Source organism: Nannospalax galili, unplaced genomic scaffold (genome assembly GCF_000622305.1).
Source record: "Nannospalax galili isolate Female #2095 unplaced genomic scaffold, S.galili_v1.0 scaffold761, whole genome shotgun sequence".
NCBI classification, from domain to species: domain Eukaryota; kingdom Metazoa; phylum Chordata; class Mammalia; order Rodentia; family Spalacidae; genus Nannospalax; species Nannospalax galili.
In genome coordinates, this window is record NW_008346389.1 from 626,186 (window position 1) to 645,757 (window position 19,572).

At 41.5% G+C, this 19,572-nt stretch overlaps 1 pseudogene; it reads right to left on the minus strand.

The window, feature by feature from the left end:
• Window positions 1-204: 204 nt before the first annotated feature.
• On the minus strand, window positions 205-871 carry LOC103741832 (annotated as a pseudogene).
• Window positions 872-19,572: the final 18,701 nt, after the last annotated feature.

A 19,572-nucleotide genomic window follows, 5' to 3' on the forward strand; every position in this document is an offset into this window, starting at 1 on the left:
TGTGTGTGTGTGTGTGTGTGTGTGTGTGTGTGTGTGACTTAAATGCTTTATTTTTCACAATGATTTATAAATCTGAGGGGCCAGAGATTCCACCATGCAAAATAACAGACTCAATACTTGAGGAAGGGCAGTAAACGCATGGATGGATGGGATACATCTGAGTCCTATATTTGGGGCTCAGCTGAGTGAGAAAACACCCAAGTTTTTAGCCTTTGATGTCTGGGTTGAGTGAGGAGGGCAGGAGATGGGGATGACTGAAACACCACATTAAGAATCTCATCTTGCCTGTGCCTTGCTGGAGCCTGTGCCTAGGGATGGCACCAAGCACAGCTCAGAGGGTCAGCCCACGCTCCTTGAACAGCTGCTTTAGGGCCTCTTCCAGTTGCTGGTTTGTTCCTTGAAGCCCCTTCACCACCTGTGCTGCCCACTCAAAGTATTCTTGTACTTGATGTTCTGACCATCCCAGAGGAGTGCAGCGATTCAGGTCCCTTAAATTATACAGCTTGTCTGCCAGCTTCACCAGTTTGGCCTCTGGGCTGCTGTGGGGTGCCTGCTCCACCTGTAGCCTCTTTCTTTCCAGTTTGGGCAGAGTCTTGTCGTCTGTTACCTCCTCCACCGGGTGACGCACCACCACTCCAAAGTGCAGCTCCACCTCTTCCAGGGTGGTGTCTGTGTCTTTAACTGTGTCATGGAGCAGGGCCGCCTGTAACACCACAATGTCAGTGATTCCTGCCTCATGGGTTAGGATCCGGGCCACACCGATGGGGTGGTTGATGTAGGGGGTCCCTTCGGGATTCTTCCGTCGCTGCTGTCGGTGTTTTCGAGCAGCGAAGTCAGCAGCCTCTAGCAGCTGTGCTGCCTGCGAGCCCATCGTGTGGCGAAAGAATACATTTTTAAAAATTTAAAAAAACAGCAACAAAATAGAGTCTAAGCTGGAGGCTTCTAGAAGTTCACCTTTCTTGTAACTGTTTATACATCTCTGGCACAGTTCATTTGAGAGCCTGTCACAGGAAGAAGTCCTGCTTCCTGGCATGACTCAGCATTGATTTTACACAACACTCATTTTTTTTCAAAGTAAAACTTTTTCTGTTATTTGAATTCACCTTATATGCCTTTGTCTCTGGTACTCATTTATTCTTCCTGGTCCTCCATAGTTTGAGGCCCAAGGTGTTACCAAGGCAGATAAGGTCATTTTTCTAGACCTTTTTTTCGCAATTTGTCGTAATTGTGACTCTATTATCTCAGGTTATTCATTCATTCCACAATTTACTGAACACCTGCTTTGCTCTGAGGGTTGCAATGAGGATTAAATTACAAAATTCAGAGTCTGACATCAAATAGATACTTAAAACATGTAAACTGGTGTGCGTGTGTTTATTTTTATGTATTGAAAATAAGGTACGATAAATGACTAAAATACACATATCCTCTGACAGACTGGATTAGCATCTTGATGCCACTGCTTACTATAAATCCCAGGTCCATTGTGGTAACCCGTATGCCTCAGTTTTCTCATCTGTTAGATAGGAAATATTGATACTATCAAACTCTTGGCCTGTGGTGAGCACTGAAATAACATATGTAAAACATCTAACACAATACATGTTCTAGAGAAGGCATTTTATATAGTTGCTGCTATTATTGTTATCAGAATTCTTACCGGAAAATAGCAGTGCTCTTTGGCCGCTAGGAAGTGTGGTGAGGAGGAAAGAGCCCAGGCCTTGCAATTCAGTAGTCTTAGGTTTGAATCTCAGCCCAATCATGGCATAAATTTGGACCAGCCACTCACTGCTCTGGAGGGCTTTAGTTCTTCAGCATCACATGATCATCTGCCTTGCCTTACAGGGTGCTTGGGAGGCACCTTCAGGGATACAGTACCACAGTGTTTCCACTCATGTGCTGAATGAATGCTGGTTCCTCTGGATGCTGTGGGGGAATGTAAAGGTGAACAAAGTAAATAGTCCTCTCTCTGCCTTGCCTTCCAAGAGCTCATGATCTCATTGTGGTGATCAGACATGCTCACAGTGTAGCCGTAGATAACCCCAAATAGGGATGCTGTCAAAGAGCTGTTGCTAACTGCTATCTGTCTGTGGGAATTTGCACTAGGTAAGTTGTTTGAGCTAAGAAAAGTGCCTTTACTACAAAGATATTTAAATTTGCAAACCACTTGCTTTTCTCTTTCTCTTATCAACCCCTTCCTCACTCCCAGACCCAAGGATGCCCCGAGGATGCCCCGTGGTGACCACTGGTAAGTGTAAGGTGAATAGAAATCCATTCCCCTCCTGCCAGCACAGTTTGCTGATCGTCTCTGTTTTCTGGTTGTGATATTTACAGCTGCTCTGTTAAGATTTAATTTTCTATTATTCCCCGAACTTTGCAGCCCTCATTTTTCATTTGCTGTCTGAGATTCAATGCTCTGGAACCTGGTGCCCCTGGTGGAAAGACTCACTTAACATTCAGAATCGATGAACAAGCAGGGGAAACGTTTTACTGGAGGCAGGCTACAAGTAAAGTGTGGTTTAGCTTTGGTTCTTAGCCCTACTTTAATACACTTCTTTGTGCTTCCTGTGGCCAACTGCATTTCTCCACCTAATTATTAGATAAGATGCCTCTGAGGTATATGATCTCTGGCTTCCTTTCCTGGAAACGGTGCAGCCTAGGATCTCCCTGGGTGTCATTATTACTTCCTTTTAATCTTGGCCTCTGGACGTGCTTGACATTATGGGGACCCTGGTTTTTCTTTTCCTTTTCATGTGACTCTTTTGGGACTAGTCTTATGAAACAAAAACTTGTCTGAAAGATCTCAGGGCTGGTAGGCCTTTCCTTAGCCTCATTATCTGTGGATTCAGGCCTTTGTGTAATATATTCTTGTTCTCTCTCTCTCTCTCTCTCTCTCTCTCTCTCTCTCTCTCTCGCTCTAATGAGCATAAGTAAAGCATTATTTACAGGACTATGGGCAACCTACCAGAGGCTATATTACTGAAGAAAATGTTTCTCCTTCCCCATTAATTACTTACAGATCCCTGGGAGGAGGGGGAGCCACTCTTGAGCCCCTCCCACCTGAGGCCAGCCTGGGCTACAGGAGACTGTCTCATCTCTCTCTCTCTCTCTCTCTCTGTGTCTCTGTCTCATTTTTTCCAGCTCTGCTGGACGAGCATACTATTTATTTTGTGTTCAGAAAAATGGTTCTCAACGCATTGCCTTTCATTCTCTAACCCTTCTACTGAGATGCCAGCGACCTTCCAGTCTGGATGTTTTAGTTACTCACCCCTTGACCCATACCAACATCATTTTGTGCATTTGAATACACTTTCCCAGCTGTGCTTCAGGGTGAACTGCAACCAAACCGAAGTGGGTCAATGAGTCTCTTTCCCAGGATTTTTGATTTGGGAATGTGAGATTTGAGCCAGTCTCCTCATGGGGGCTGGGGGCAGATGAGAGTGAGGGGAGTTGGACGAAAAGTGAGGGGGAAGTAGAGCAGCACACAGAAAAGAAAGGGTGGAGCTGGAGAGGTAGAGAGTCCCAGGGCCCCTCGCTGCACCCTGCACTAAAGCCCATCAGTGCCTTTCTCCTGTGGGTGGAGATGCCACAAGGTGCCCTCAGTCCTTTCCAATAAAATCTTCTGGCTCAGGATGGTACAAGTTGATTTCTGTGTCAGATAATCAAAGGCTGCTAATTGTCACAGTATTTTCTTGATTGAATTTGCCAGTTTTATGCTTTTGATAATAGCTACCTAAGAGAAGAGTTAGATCATTAGATCCTTCTAACCTAACTGTAAAGGAAAATGTTAAAACTTTAATGTACTCAAAAAGAGAATCACCATTTAAACTCAAAAGAACTGAAAACTGGGTCTTGAGTAGACGTCTGAATACCCATGTTCAACAGCATTTCTTACAACCTAAAGAGAGATGCAATCCAAGTGGACCCTGACAGCTGAATGGATCCACACAATGTGGAATACATGCATAGTGGGATATTATGCAGCCTTAAAATGGAACTTCCTCAGTTAGGATATTAGCAGAGGAGAGCAGGTAAGAGACCAGAACATAAGAACATCTCCCAGTAGAAGCCCTTTGCCTTTTAAAAGGTGAAGCAAAAACTAAGTAAGCCCTATAATTCTAAAGTTCTAACCATAACATAGATTTTTCCCCCAAAGTTAAGTTCCAAATGTAACTCTGCCACAAAAGAATATTTTTCTATATTAAAAGTGATGGGTTAAAAAATCAATAAAGACCTTTCAGGAGGAATTACCTAAACTGTTCTTTGTTAATGTCTATCCAACATACCCCAAAGCGGAGTATAGTATGGACAACACCCCACATTGTTCTTCATGAGAGTTTTGAAGGGCTTGTTGGTCCTCTGAACATACAAACAAAACATACTCTTATTTTCACAATAACCCACAGACAGCCCACCCATAGATGAACATTGAAGACATTATACTAAATCAAATAAGCCAGGTACAAAGTGACAGGTTCTATATGTGTGTATTTATGTGAGGTACCTAGAGTAACCAAATTCATCAAGACAGACAGTAGAGTGGTAGTCACTGGGAGGGGGATTGGGAGAGTGGGAGGTTGCTTAGTGAGTATAAAACTTCAGTTTTAGCTGGGCGTGGTGGCACATGCCTTTAATCCCAACACTCACAAGGCAGAGGCAGTGGATCTCTAAGAGTTCAAGGCCAGCCTGGTCTACATAATGAGTACCAGGTCAGCTCAGCTGGGGCTACAGGGAGACCTTGTCTCAAAAAATAGCTGCACATCATGAATGTACTCAGCACTACTGAACTGTACACATCAATAATGATTATGATGGTGAAGTTTGTTATGCACATTTTACCATAATTTTAAAACAATCAGCAAATTCCTTGAATAACATAATTATGGGATGTGGACCAAAGTGCCAAAATTAACCTTCATTGTGAATGACAGGCCTGTATTCTATGTCTGGCTTAGAGCTTTCTGTTGTGTTGTTTTGTTTTGATTTGATTTGATTTTGAGACAGGGGCTCACTATGCTGCCCAGGGTGGCTTTTAAATTTCCATCTGAGCCTCTCAAGTAGCTGAAGTTTTGTTAGTGGTGGTGGTTGGTTACCATACTGGGCCTCAAACCTAGGCCCAGGCCCTTGGGCATGCTAGTAAGTGCTCTGCCACTGAACTACACCCCCAACCTTTGAACTCAGAGCAGTATGTCTTATCTAAAATCTGACTTTAAACCTCACTTCACTTCTGTGTTATTGGCATTAGCTCGTACAAGCACCTGCTGTAGGACCCACACCCCAGCAAAGCTCTGGGAGCACAGAGGGGAGTAAAAGATGAGTTGCTGGAGAAACAGAATCCATCTCTGGGGTATCTGGAAAGACCGAGAAGGACTCCCCAGATGGAATGTGTAGGATGAGGCTCCAGGCAGTGAAGCAGCGTGCACAGTCCCAAAAGATGAACATGTCTGAGGCATATGGGGAATTTTGAGAAGTGCATTATGCTGAAACTTGGGCAGCAGACAGGGAAGAGACAGAGTGGTAAAGGATGCTGCCAGCTAAGGTGGCCAAAACTGTTTGAGGGTGGACTACTTATGAATTATTCTAAAGGTAGTGATATTCTCTGGTTTGTGAACAGCAGGCCACAGTCTCGTAAATAAGCAATCTCAGGTGTGATCTGTACTGTGACCCCTTTGGGGGTATGTTGGGTAGCCACTAACAAAGGAAAGTTTAGGTGAATTCCTCAGTCCTTACTGATGTTTTGTAGCCCAACATTTCTTAAATTTATGTGGAATTATTTTTAATATCCTTTAGTAGCAGAACTACATTTTGAAAAATAAGTGGGGAAAATCTATGCCAAGGTTAGAACAAAAGAATTATAGGGCCTACTTAGTCTTTTAAAAGATGAAGGACTTATCCTGGGAGATGTTCTGGATTCTTAACTGTTCTTCTCTCCAGTTATCCTAAATGGGGAAGTGTCAGGTAAGAAAGGGCTCAGGTATAAGACACCACTGCAGGGGATGGAGAGATGGCTCAGCGGTTAAGAGCACTGACTGCTCTTGCAGAGGACCCAGGTTCGATTCTCACCACCCACATGGTGGCTAACAAGTCCATTGTTCCAGTTGTAGGGGATCTGATGCCCTCTTCTAACGTCCACGGGCATTGCACAACATGAATGCCTTTATATACATGCAAGCAATACACTCATATATAAAAAATAAAAACTGATTTTTTTTTTTAAAAAAGAAGCAACTGCAGCAGACACCTGTGTCCATGTCTACCACCAGAAGAATGCCCTACTGCTTAACAGGAGCAAGACTCTGAGGCAAGGATTTCAATACAAGCAATTTATTGAAAGTGATCCCAGAAAATATTCAGGGAAGAATAAGAATGTGAACAGTGAAGACAGTGGAGGGAGGGGACTGAAGCTAGTTCCCTCTGGGAAGCACTGGGAGGTGGTGCAGAATAGCACCTCCACGTTCTGTCAGAGCAACAGGCTTATCCACCAGCCACCTTCTGCTGATGTGGGATTGTCTTAATCCCCTCCAGTATTTCTTGCTTTGTTTTGGTTTATGGAGGGCACTGGGGCTGAGAAGCAGACCCAGAGCCCCAGACATACTAGGCAAGCATTCTACAACCTCTATAATGGAGCTATATACTGTCTTTGCCTTACACTTCTGACTATGATCTACATGGGCCACGCAGACTTCAGGGATTAGAACAGCCTCAGGTAGAGGCTGCTGGTGCTGCTGCTGGAAGCCAGACTGCCTAGGAAGACCAAGAGGAGTGTAAGTGGGACCCTGAAAGGGTCTGCTGCTATTTTAATCCAGTGAATGCAGACTCACTCTGATAGTGTGGCAAGTTTCTATTCATTATCTCAAATTCCAGAATTTTCCCTGTAGTTCCCCTTCTTTGTGCTATCCCAAAGATCTCATTTCTAACTATCTGACAGTTTAACTCTCATTTTACATTTTAATTTTAGAGTCCCCCAGTTTGTTTGTTTTGATTTGCTTTGTTTTTTGACAGTACCAGGGATTAAACCCAGTGCCTTACACATGCTAGGCAAATGCTTTACCACTGAGCTACATCCTCAGTCTTCTGTCTTGGTTTTTTTTTTTTTTTTTTTTTTTTTTTTTTTTTTTTTTTTTTTTAAAAAAAAAAGAGGACGATAAATCTTTCACTGTGATATATCAAAATAAAAAAAAAAAGAGACAGAGTCTCACTAAGTTACCCACGCTGGTCTGGAATTCATCCTTAGCTCAGACTGACTTTGAATTTGTGTCCTCCTGCCTCTGTCTCTCAAGTATCTGAGATTACAGACCTGTGCCAATAAGACTAATAGGGCAAAGTAATTTTGTGTATGTATTAATCAGTTAATATGTGTCGGAGTCTGTGCTGTTCTATTTACAGTAGTTTTTTATTAGTCTGCTTATACTCTAGACCACAGCCTAGCCATTCTGAAGTGGCATTGCACTGAGTATCAGGCACTCGCTTTTGTTTGGGACTGGAATCTTCTTTCAAATTGATTTTAATTCTGGCGATACAAAGTCTCATTAGGCTTGTGTTGTCTGACTATTGAACGTGAGAAAATTAGAGAGTGTGCTTTTCACTACGTTCCCAAGTCTACACTTTCACTTCCTCTTCATCTGGCAGACCAAACCACACGTGGATGTCCCATCTCCAAACTCATCCCATCATCATTAGCCAGCTCATGCCCAACTTCCATCTGTGTATCATTTATTCAGTCAATGAGAATTCACTGAGCATCTGCCACATGCACAAAGTCACAGGTGAGAGACACCAATGTCTTGGGAATAGTGGGTCCAGCGCATAGTTTTGGGATTGTAACACAGGACCCATCCCTGCCTTTGGCAAGTCACTTCACCTAGAACATGATAACTGCAGCATCAATTTTATTACGAACATTAATTGTAATGAGATTATTGTGAACCTTAAGAGATGCAATGTAAATAGAACAGTATGGGCTCTGACACACGTGAACTGAGTAATACATACATTACATAGAATTACGTTGCCGTGTTATTATAAAAATAAACTAGAACAGGATCACTCTATTAGAGCTGTACTGTGTCAATGGTACAGAAGATGGAGACCCCCCTCCTCCCTGGTTCACTGGGCAGGTGTTAAACATTATTAAAATCTGTTAAAGTTCTATTAGTGTTGATAAGTTCTTTAAGTTCTTGTGCTAAACATTCCTGACATTCATTTTTCTGTAAATAAGCAGACAGTGGGGGAAAGGGCAAATTGACTCACTGCTTGGCAACTTTTGAACTCTCTCTTGCTGTCTCTGTTGCCCTGAGCAGAGTGACTGCCAATCAAACAGCCCACTAGACTTCACTCATGGCAGCACTGGCCATTTTGAACACCCCCATAGATGCCTGAAGAAACTACACGACAATCACAGCTGTCACTGCCTCGTCATATTAGGCCCAATAAAAGACTTCTTTGGTGTGGTCATTTCTTGCCCACCTTTAGGTAAGAAATTAGCTGATACCCTGAAGAAGCAGAGGAGTAGCAGCAGTGGCAGAGGCAATGACTCTAACACAGCAACAGCTGAGTAGGTGGCAGGCCAGGCTACAAATGCAGCAGAGTTACTGGACGCATCAGCAGCTTCCAAAGAGGCAGAACCACAAGACTGGTAGTCAACAGCAGCAGCAGAGTGACAGTAGCTGCCTCCCCAGTGGTGACAGCTGTGACAGCAGACAGAGCAGTAAGAGTCAACTGGACAGTTCAAGAGAACAGAACTAAGGCACAAAGGGTGACCAACAGAAGTAGAGGGTGGAGAGTGAGAATGAAAAGGAGTAGAAGGCCATAGTGAACCAGAGAGAAAGTATAGGTCCGGGTCACTGGAAGAGGTCCAGGGAGCTGTCAGAGCTTTAAAGCCAAGGGCCTCAGAGACCTCAGGCTTGGAGTTCTGTAACACTGACTGCTGTCATAGACCTCTACATGAACTGTAACACCTGTGAAACTAAGGCCTGCTACATGAGGCCTGCAACTTTGGAGACCATCACTGCAGCTGCTCCCAACTGCCTGTTGCTGGTGCATGCTTCTGTCAAATGCTGAGGGGTACAAAAGTTGCCAAAGACTAGCCTGGGTGCTTCCTCTTGCCTGTCCATGATTTCTCTGTAGAGAAAAAGGGCCCCAGCTACTGATGGGAGCATCAAGATGAAGAAACATGGGCTAAAATACATATAAAGCAAGTTGGAAATGCCAAAGCCAATGGAAGTGCATTTCATGGGAGTCAGAAGGGCTGAAGATGTAGCTCAGTGGCAGAGGACTTGCCTAGCATTTGTGAGGTGATGGGTTCAATCCTTAGCACTCAATTTTTAAAAAATGGGAGTCAGAGGAAGAACTGAGGGGAAGGATGATAAATCAGAGCAGGCTGAAGGGGTTGGTTGAACAGGGAACATTTGACCTATGAGGCTAAGATTAGAGGAAGCAGACTAAATAGGATATTGATTGCATTTATATATTTAATCATGTCATTATATAATAATAGAGCATGTGTCTATATCTCTTCTTGGCTGATGTGCAGCAATATCTGTTCATTGTATAGTCAAGCAATAGATACTACTGAGTGCCCTCTATAGGAAGATGATGTTCTCCATGTTAAGGAAATACCAAAGGGCTAGCCAAGTCTCTACCTTCAAGCTTACATTCTAGAGGCTGGTGTTCATAATTCTAAGAACAAAAGGATTCTGAAACAATGTGTGTAATATGAGCCTATCTTTAACATATATGTGAATATGTAACTATACGTACTATTAAAATGTGATCATGTGTGCATAGTCATATACAAAGAAGTGAGAGAGCTGCACAAGAATATTGGAAAAGTAGACACAGCAGTGTCAATAGTGACAGGGTTTCACCGACGGAATGACTTTTACTTTCTTTGTCATCTGTATTTTCTGTACATGGGACTCAAACTCGTGCTTTATTGCACCAGTTAAAAAGTTGTATATAATGTGTACAATTAAGCTAGTAAATACTAAAAGTACTAACAATAGAAATCGCAAAGAACCCTCACACATTTTTATTCCCAGTCTCCTAAAATAGTCTCTCATTTCCAACCCCAAGGCCCTTGATGTTCCCCATTTCCTTACATCTGCTCTCATCTCCATTGTTTGTGGTCCATAAATCCTTTTATTTGATGAAATAAAGTCTTCAGCTTGAGGGAAGTGTTTTTCCCAAAGAACACTGTGCTCAAAATCAGAGACTCTGGCTTTTAGACGGTGCAATACAGTATAAACGCAAATGATTACTGTTTTGCTTGCTTTGTAGGCGGCAAGTATAGAAAATGTTCAAATAAAACTGGCTAGAGTGTAGCTCAGGGGTTTTATACCGAGGAAACCAAGCTCCATAGAATTCAGGAGCCACTTCGTGTGAAGATCTTTATTACAAGATCAGGGTATAAAAATGTTGTCTTTCTCTAGCCCCAAAATGCACATGTGGCTACTTGCCCTGACTCTCCAGCCTTCAGTCATTAAGCTCAGAAGCCGGGCACATTGGTAGTCACATTTTAAGCTGTGGCTGAGGAAAAGTTTGTTTGCCATGGCATCATTTCTGGCAAACACAAATATATCTTTTCCACTGAGGCCCTGGTTTGCTGGTATGACCTGTTGTATCTGGCACAGCTGGTTAGTTGGCCTCAGCTTTCCAGAGCCGCCAGCAGCGAATAGGCCGGATGTGGCGATTTTAACAGGCTCATGGTCTCAGGTAGGATATTTTCACAGTGCCTTCCACTTACTCTTCAATCTTCTGTTCCAGTCATTCCTGACTTTTCTTCTTTATTTAAATACCGGAAATTTTAATGGCAATTTATCAGTGCATGAAATTATTTGACATTTTTTTTGCCCCAATGGGTCACTTGTAATTATGGAGCCTGCTGTCATTTTGAGTTAAAAAAAAAAATTTGCCTCTGTCATTTTTTTTTTTTTACCATGGAGGTTCAGTGGAAGTAGATATAATTTGAGAAAATACTTATATAAATACAGGACAAATGAGAATGGCATATTTAAATATTAAAACGAAAACACACAGATGTGATAAAGCCAATGGAGGGGCTCAAGATTAAATAAAAACTGGCTTCTCGTCAGAAAACCATTTATGTGATCACTTTGTTACTTAAAATTCTTTGAACTTTTCTTTTGCTCTTAGGATCAAGAGCGAAAGGCTAGCCTTTAACGTGTGGTCCCCATCTGGCTCTGGCCTCTTCCATAGCCCCAATCCTCACATTTGAGTAACAGTATAACCAATTTCCTCTCACTTCCGGACTGTCACTTTTGGAACTCTGAAGGTTCCTTCATTTGTGTAACTCCTAGTGTTTTGTCAGGCCTCAGCTTCTAAGTGGCTTTCTCAGAGGAGCCTTTCTAAACCCCAGTCTAGGTCAAGGTCCTCTGTGTTGTGTCATCATTAGAGACCATCATCTGTTTGTGGCCTTATTTCCTCCATTAGTCTGTCACATCACTCATGAGTAGGGACGGTGTCTCCATTTTATCCCATGGACCTAGCACAGGGACTGGGTGACACCTAGTAGGTGCTCAATAAATAGTTCTTTCTGTTTAAAGATTTAAAAAAATGTGTGTGTGCTTTAGAAGTCAGAAGAGGGTATCAGATCCCTTGAAGCTAGAATTAAAGGTGGTTGTAAGCCACCCAACATGGGAACTGAACTTGGACTATAGGACTGGTATGCACTCTTAACAGCTGAGCTATCTCTTCAGTCCTCAATAAATATTTCTTTTTTGAGACAGAATCTCCCTGTAGCCCCAGCCAGCCTGGAACTTGCTAGGTAGACCAGGCTGGCCTCAATCCCACAGAGATCTGCTTGCCTCTGCCTCCCAAGTGCTGGGACTAAAGGTGTGCACCACCATGTCCTGCTTTCAATAAATATTTCTTAGCTGAATGGGTGCATAGGAACATTTGCTGAGAAAACAAATCAGAATTAATGTTTTTTTTTTTTTTATAGGCCTCGTGTTGTTATTATCTTGGGTATGTAGCTTATCCAGTCTATGCAGGTTAATGAATGGTGAATCCCAGAATGTGCTGATGCAATTACACTTGATCTTTTCCCTGTTTTACAGTTGGTGACAAGGCCTCAGTGAGGATGAACAGTACGATCATGACAATGGAGGAACAGAACGTAACACCAGAGGCCTTACTCATTGGTCTCCATCGCACAGCAGGGTGCTGCTGCTTCACACATTTGGCCCTTGCCATGTCCCCATTGTCATAATCATCTGCCACACTATCCTCTAGGGATAGATGAACCTTGAATTGCCTATGTTAAAGGTAGAAACTGAAATGGATTCTTGGAGTGGAGGGGAGGGAGGAAGCTTGGGTCTAGGACACTAGACATCTGGGTTTGAGCCTTCTTTTGTGACTAGCTAGGTATGTTCACACTGGACAAGTCACCTAGACTCTCAGGACCTTAACTTTCTCAGCTACACACTCACTGAAAATGACTGGATGGTTTCTTAGAGGCTCTCCAGCTTTAAAATCCCATGACACTAAGCTTGAAAGTTGGTGTGAAGCTTCGGGATCACCCAGTAATGAGCCCCACTGTCCTGAGGGCTCATTAGGTTTACCTGATATGTCTCACCTCTCAGAGCCTCACCTAAAATTGCATATTGAAGGTAAGAATGAAGAGAAAAGACATAATTTCATACTGCCACTTGTGGTGTGCACACACAGGTAAAAACTAGTGACTATGAGTTGGGGGGGGGAATTAAACAAGAAGATTGTCTCCCACCTCTCCATGCACTGCCATCCTTTCAGGGGCCCCAGGGAGATGTGACTCTTCTTTCTACCTTCCCACAATCACGGAGAAGCCTTCTAATGGACACTTACTTTATGAAAATTGTTTGTAAACTCTGCGTTTCTTGAAATTACCTTATGTATTTAAGCAATTAGCAATCAGATTGCACATCTTATGAGAAAATCTGAAATGTAAAAATGCAAATTGCAGGGAATGTAAATAGATTTTAGGTTGTTTGCACATAAAATGATTTCCATAAACAATTAAAACATACCAGATTTGTAATGATTTTTGATGGTGCTAAAGTAAATAAAAGAATTACATTACCTATGTGTGAAGTTAATAAAAAAACAGGAAAATTGTCATTCTAAATTTTAAAAAAAGCTAATTTTAACTTTAATGTTATTATAGACTATAAACACTACAGCATCAAAAAATTAAATATATATATAACTTTAAAAACTGTAACAGTATTGCAGGTCTTGCATCAGTGTCTTCTTTAAGATGCCCTTTAAAAATTAGAGTCGTGAGACAAGAAATAGAAAAGAATTTAAAATTAACAAGCAGTTTGAACTTGAGAGTTAGTCTGGGGTTAAAACAGAGGCATTGCCAAAATAACAGAAAGTGACATCAAAAATGAGAATACTTATTTTTATCCTGTTTACCTTCTGTGTGCGATCTTGAAACTACATCAACAATCGAGAAATCCATTTTTTTTTTTCTGTCACCATCTGCCTAGGTCAATTTAGGTAAGTCACTTTAGGCTTTCTAGTGAGAAACGTTGCTATGCATGGAATTATTATTTCATAAAAAAGTCAAAACTAGTAACTTTAGGAAAATTATGAGAATATGCCAACAGGTACAACATTATAGTTTGCAGGCTTATTGCAAGTTAAATATATTCTTGAAGTAGATGTCCACATTTGATGGTAATATATTGGTAATTTGATGGTAATATATTGATTGGGTCAATATCCTATATTAAAATAGACTCTCTTCTAGAAATGGCTTGATTATTGGTACTGTGGTGTGGATATATAAGATCCAACCCCTTGGATCATAGGTGCAAAAATTCCCAAGGATCTTAATCTTTAACAACAGAAAAGGTAGAATATAGCCCTTTCTACGTTCAGAGTTAAAAGTTGAATTGCGACAGTTCATGGAAATGGATCTCATTTCCTTTCAGGATGGTGCTCATCAATTACCTTCTAAAGTTTTCAGCACCTTTCTCCAAACAATCTACTCAAGTGAGCAAATTTATTTTCTTTTCATAAAATTGAACTTTTGATTTGTTTTAATGACAATGTAAAATATGTACCACCTGTGCACTGGATAAAGTGTTTGTGTTTTCTGCTGAAACTCAAAACAATGCAAAGGGAGACACTTCAGTGTTAAGTTATGGAGAGAAATACCACTTGAGTTTCAGTCCATGCAGAACAGCATAGATTTGGGAAGCAGGGCTCATTTTGATGCTGAGCTTTGCTATGATCCAAATGTTCTTGCTCCCAACCAATTCATATGTTGAAATCTTAATCTCTAAGGTGATGGTCATGGGAGAGATGGGGCCCTTGGAAAGTGATTAAGTTATGGAAGCGGCACCCTCAAAAGTGGGATGAGTATACTTACAAAAGAAGCCCCATAGCTGGTTTGCCACTCTCACCATGCGAGGATACAGCAAGAATGCTCCATCTGTGATGAAGGCAGCCGGCCCTCACCGCCACTGAATCTGCTCATGCCTTGATCTTGGACTTCCCATCCTCCAGAAACAATCAGTTTCTGATCTGTATCCAAAACCACCCAGCCTGTAGTGTTATTTTGTTATAGCAGCCAGATCTGAGGCAGGTGCTCCTGAGTACACTCTGCAACTTCAGGGTGAGCTGTAGGAGCCAGCTAAAGCCTGCTGAGATTGCAGGAAGACATGGTGAGCAACAAGAGGACTCGGTGAATGTGGAGGGGTCAGTGCTGAGGCTACACAAGTAGAATGAGAAAGTCACAGGAAAGGCTGCTATGGTAACAAATGTGGGGTCAGAGTTTACACTCTGACCAAGAAAAATGAAGGCTTGTGATTACTAGTGAGTACATTACACTTGCTATCAAATGTGCACTCCTGAAAACTGTGTCAAAATGCGTTTGTCATAAATCATAAGCATGTTCAGTAGCTATTTTAAAGCAAGTTATGTTTGTCAGGGAAAGAATACTTTTGCAATAACTGCAAATTCTCTGAATTTTTTTTTCAATTCAAGATTTATGTTAATGTGAATTTTCTTGGGTCAATGGACCACTGAATCAGGCAGTTGAGAGAGAAATACTCACTGTTTTGCTTTGGGGTGTGGCATTAGGAAAAGATAGAATGGTCTCAACTGAAAGAGATCCTTGCCAATACCTAATTCAACTCTTCATCCTACAGATGAGAAAAACAAAAATGAAGCGCTTCACTCAAGGTTACGCAGCTCACTGGGAGTCAACCAAAGCTTGGGGGCTTTGCTTACCTCAGAGCTGGTGGGACCCAACAGTCCTCCCTCCCACTCAAGGCTCTTCCTCTGCATGGACTTTACACTGTGTGGGGAGAGGTGAGAATGCTTACAGGGAGGCTGCACAGTATTCCCCGGGGCCTTCCAGTCCCAAAGCCCTGTGACCGTACACCAGCACTGCAACTCTGGTTTTTTAAGACTTGCCTGAAAGGATTAATTTTAAAGATTGCAAGGCAGCCAAAAAAAGAAGTAACTGTTATTGGCTTTCAAATGGCCAGGGACTGTAGTAATATATCTTAGAGAAGGAGATAAATAATGCTAGGAAAAGACATTTATCTCCAAAAAAGCAATAAAGCTTTAAAACTGAGTGTAGGAAGAAACACAACAGCCCAGTTCCTCTGCAGTTCTCCCAGAATCTATTAAGGATGGCACCTTAAATTGGTCCAAATTTCACAGATACCAGGAAACCACAAGTGCAATGTGTTTGAAGATGTCATATGTCTCTAAAAACATGTCGTCTGCTGTGGCTCTCTCTTCTCCAAACACCATTTAATTTTGCTTCTTGTCATTTCTCCTCAGAGATTCCTTGTGTATCTCTAGTTTGCCAGAAATGGCCCTTTCTTTGTAACTACAGAGAATGCATTATGTGAGAATTCAGAGGCAGGGAGGGAGAAGATGGGGAGAGAGGGAGAGAGAGAGAGAGAAAATAAATATAATTCTTAAGCACCACTTTTTAATTCTTTGTTAAGTACCATAATGCTCATTCTTGAGTTATGACTCTGACTTTAGCATCAGGGCTGGAAAATTATTTTGTTTATGAGTAGTAGCCTTATACCACCTATTTCTAAATACAATATTTTGGGGCTGGAGAGATGGCTCAGCAGTTAATAGCACTGGCTGTTCTTGCAGTGGACCTAAATTTGATTCCCAGCACCCACATGGTGACTAACAACTGTCCCTAACTCTAGTTCCAGAGGAATCCGACACTCTTTTCTGACCTCCGCACGCATTGCATAACATGGATACACGTACACACATGCAGAAAATATACTGGTGCACATGTAATAATAATAAGGAAAATATTTAAAATATTTTATTTATTCTTTAATAATTTTATGCATGTATACAATGTATTTTGATCATATCAAACTCCACTTCCCTCTAAACTCCTCCCCTCTCCTTCCCCACCATATCCTCCTCCCAACTTAAAAAAAAAAGAAAACAATTAGTACTGCCCCTATGCACATGGGTAGAGGGTCATCCACTAGAGCACGGTTAACTCTCATAATGACTCTCACAGCAGCCACCAGCTGCTAATAGTTTTTCAGCTAGAGGTGGGGTCTTGTGAGCCCCTCCCCAACCCATGCTGGAATGTTGTAGCTTGATCTTGGTCAGGTCTTATACAGGCAACCACAGCTGCTCTGAGTTTATGAGCCCAACAGACTCGTCATGTTCAGAATACAGTTTCACAGCAGGTCCTCCCCGACCTTCAGCTCTTACATTCTTTGTGCTCCTCTTTTGTGATATTTCCTGAACTTTGGGGAAGGAGTGTGATACAGATGTCCCACCTAGGGATAAGCATTCCACAGATACTTATTCTATTCACTTCAAACAATTTTAAGTTTCTGTATTAACTACTGTCCACACTGCAAAAAGAAGCTTCTCTGATGAGGACTGGGTACTGCACTAATCTATGGGTAGAAAAACAAATATTTAGGAGACACTTTGATACTACATCTTTTTTTTAATTTTTAAAATTATTTTTATTTTATATGTATGAGTGTATTGCCTGCGTGTATGTGAGTGCACCCGTGTTGTGAAATGCCGCGGAGGTCAGAAGAGGGCTTTGGATTCCCCTGGAACTGGAGTTAAGGATGGTTCATCGCCGCCATGTGGGTGCTGGGAATCAAACCCAGGTCCTCTGCAAGAGCAGTCGGTGCTCTTAACTGCTGAGCCATCTCTCTAGCCCCAGATACTAAATCTTTTTAGTAAAATAATAGTAATAGGTTCTCCCTAGGGCCTATGACTACCTCAGTCATGGGCTCTTAGCTTGGTTTATAGTACCAGTCCCAAATTCCCTCCTGTGGAGTGGATCTTAAGTCCACCAGATGTAAGCCACTGTGCCCAGTTTTTATGTGGATGCCAAACACAGAGCCTCATGCTTACAATAGCAAGCACTTTACCCACTGAGCCATCTCCCCAGTCCAGCACTGAGACTTTTACAAGGATGAAATAACCATGGATTTGCCAAGGGAACTAAAATTTAGAGAGGGCCACAGTCATAGAAAATATTATTTCAAACCAACTTAAGGTGCAAATTAATTATGTTTAATCAAACATTCTTCGACATTTCCATGACTTTTATACAAACATTCACTTGTGCAGCCATTGTCATGATCAAGATGAAGATAGTTCCCATCATTCCAAAGTTCACTGTGGCAAAGTTATAGCTGCTTCTACCTGCAGTTCCCAAGTCCATCGTGGAACTACATTCTGTCACTGTAGATTGGCAGGAACTTTAATAGAATTTCCTTCAAGTAGGACCATGCTGAATCTGCTATTATTTGAAGGATATCTTCACTAGGCATAAAATTTTTGGTTATAGTTTTGTGGCATTCTAAAGATGTTCCACTGTTACCTCATGTTCACAACAGGTTCTGATAACTTCTAAGGTAGTCCTTATCTTTTTTTCTCTGTATGTCTTTTTTCTTAATTTCTTTTAAGTTCTTTGCTTTCCCAATGGCTTTATGCAATTTGTATGTGTGCATGTGTGTTTAGATTGCTTGGGATTTATTACATTTTTTAGTATCTGAAGATTTATGATTTTCATCAAATTTCAGGGGTTTTTGCCTTTGAAATATTTTTAATGTTTCTGTGTCTTCATCTATGTGATCAAGATAATGCTTTTATTTTACCAAGTTATTGTTTAATGTGTAAAATTGTCAGCATAGTGTTTAATATTTAAATATTTTTCAAGAAAGATCTGTTTCAGTAAAATGTCATATAAGGGCTGGAGAGATGGCTCAGCAGTTAAAAGCATTGTCTGCTGTTGCAGAGGACCTGAGTTCAATTCCCAGCACCCACATGGTGGCTGACCACCATCCATAACTCCATTACAGGGAATCTGATGCCTTCTTCTGGCCTCTGTGGGTATTGTATGACATGGGTGCACTTATAGGCATGCAGGCAATACATTCACACATAAAATAAAAATAAATAAGTACGATTTTTAAAAGATTTCATATAATTGATTATCCCAAACTGATCTACTTTGAGAAAGAAAGAGGGCACTACAAGTACTTAAGCTGACCAAAGGCACAGACAGAGCCTATTTCAGACAAGCCAGCTGTACTAGTTACTTTGTGTCACTATGACTATAAGGGCTGACAGAAACAGCTTAAGGAAAAGGACTGATTTGAGCTCATAGTTTCAGGCAGTTCAGAGCATTACATCAGAGAAATCATGGTGGACAGCTCAGTTTGTGGAGTCAGCAGTGTGTGACAGGAACTGTTCCCATCATAGTGGGGAAACAGAGAGTGCAGGACAGGAACCATGGGCCAATTACAACCTTTCAAGGCCACTCCCTCCCCATGACCTACTTCCATCAGCTAGACCCTCACTTCCCAAAGTTTCCTCAGCCTCAGAAAATAACATCATCATTTGGGGACCAAATATTCAAAACATGAGCCTGTGGAGGACATTTCAGAGTCAAACAGCAACACAGCACAGATGTTTGCATGATAACAAAGTTGATATGAGTATGGCTTCCATTTGAAACTTGTGGCACAGCTCTGGTGTAGCGGAAGGCTGTTTTTCATTTTTTTCCCTATTATCAAGTGGATTAACTGGAGTGATGGCATTAGGATAGTACCTTCAACTATGACAACAAATAGTTGTGTGGTATTGCACAACTCTCACTGAGCTTCAGTTTAAAAAAAATGGTAAAGCAATTTTAGGTTTGAAGAAAATCAAACAGCTAGAACAGAGTTCCCACATAACCTGCCTTTACTTTGCTCATAGTTGTCCATAGTATTATCATTGAATTAATATAGTACGTTTTTCATAATTCATGAGCCATTATCTACCCAGTGTTATTATCTAAAGTCCATAAATCACATTAGGTTTTGTTCTTTCACTGTACCTTTTATAGGTTTTGACAAATAGGTGGTACCTAACATCTGTACACACAGGACAGTTTCACTGCCTTTGAAATCCTTTGTACTCTGCCTGCTCATCACTTTCCTCCAGCCCCCAGGAGCTACTCATCTTTTGCAGTTGCCATAAGTTGCTTTTCTGGAATATCTATAGTGGGGTTTTTACAAATGAAAATTTATATATATATATATATAT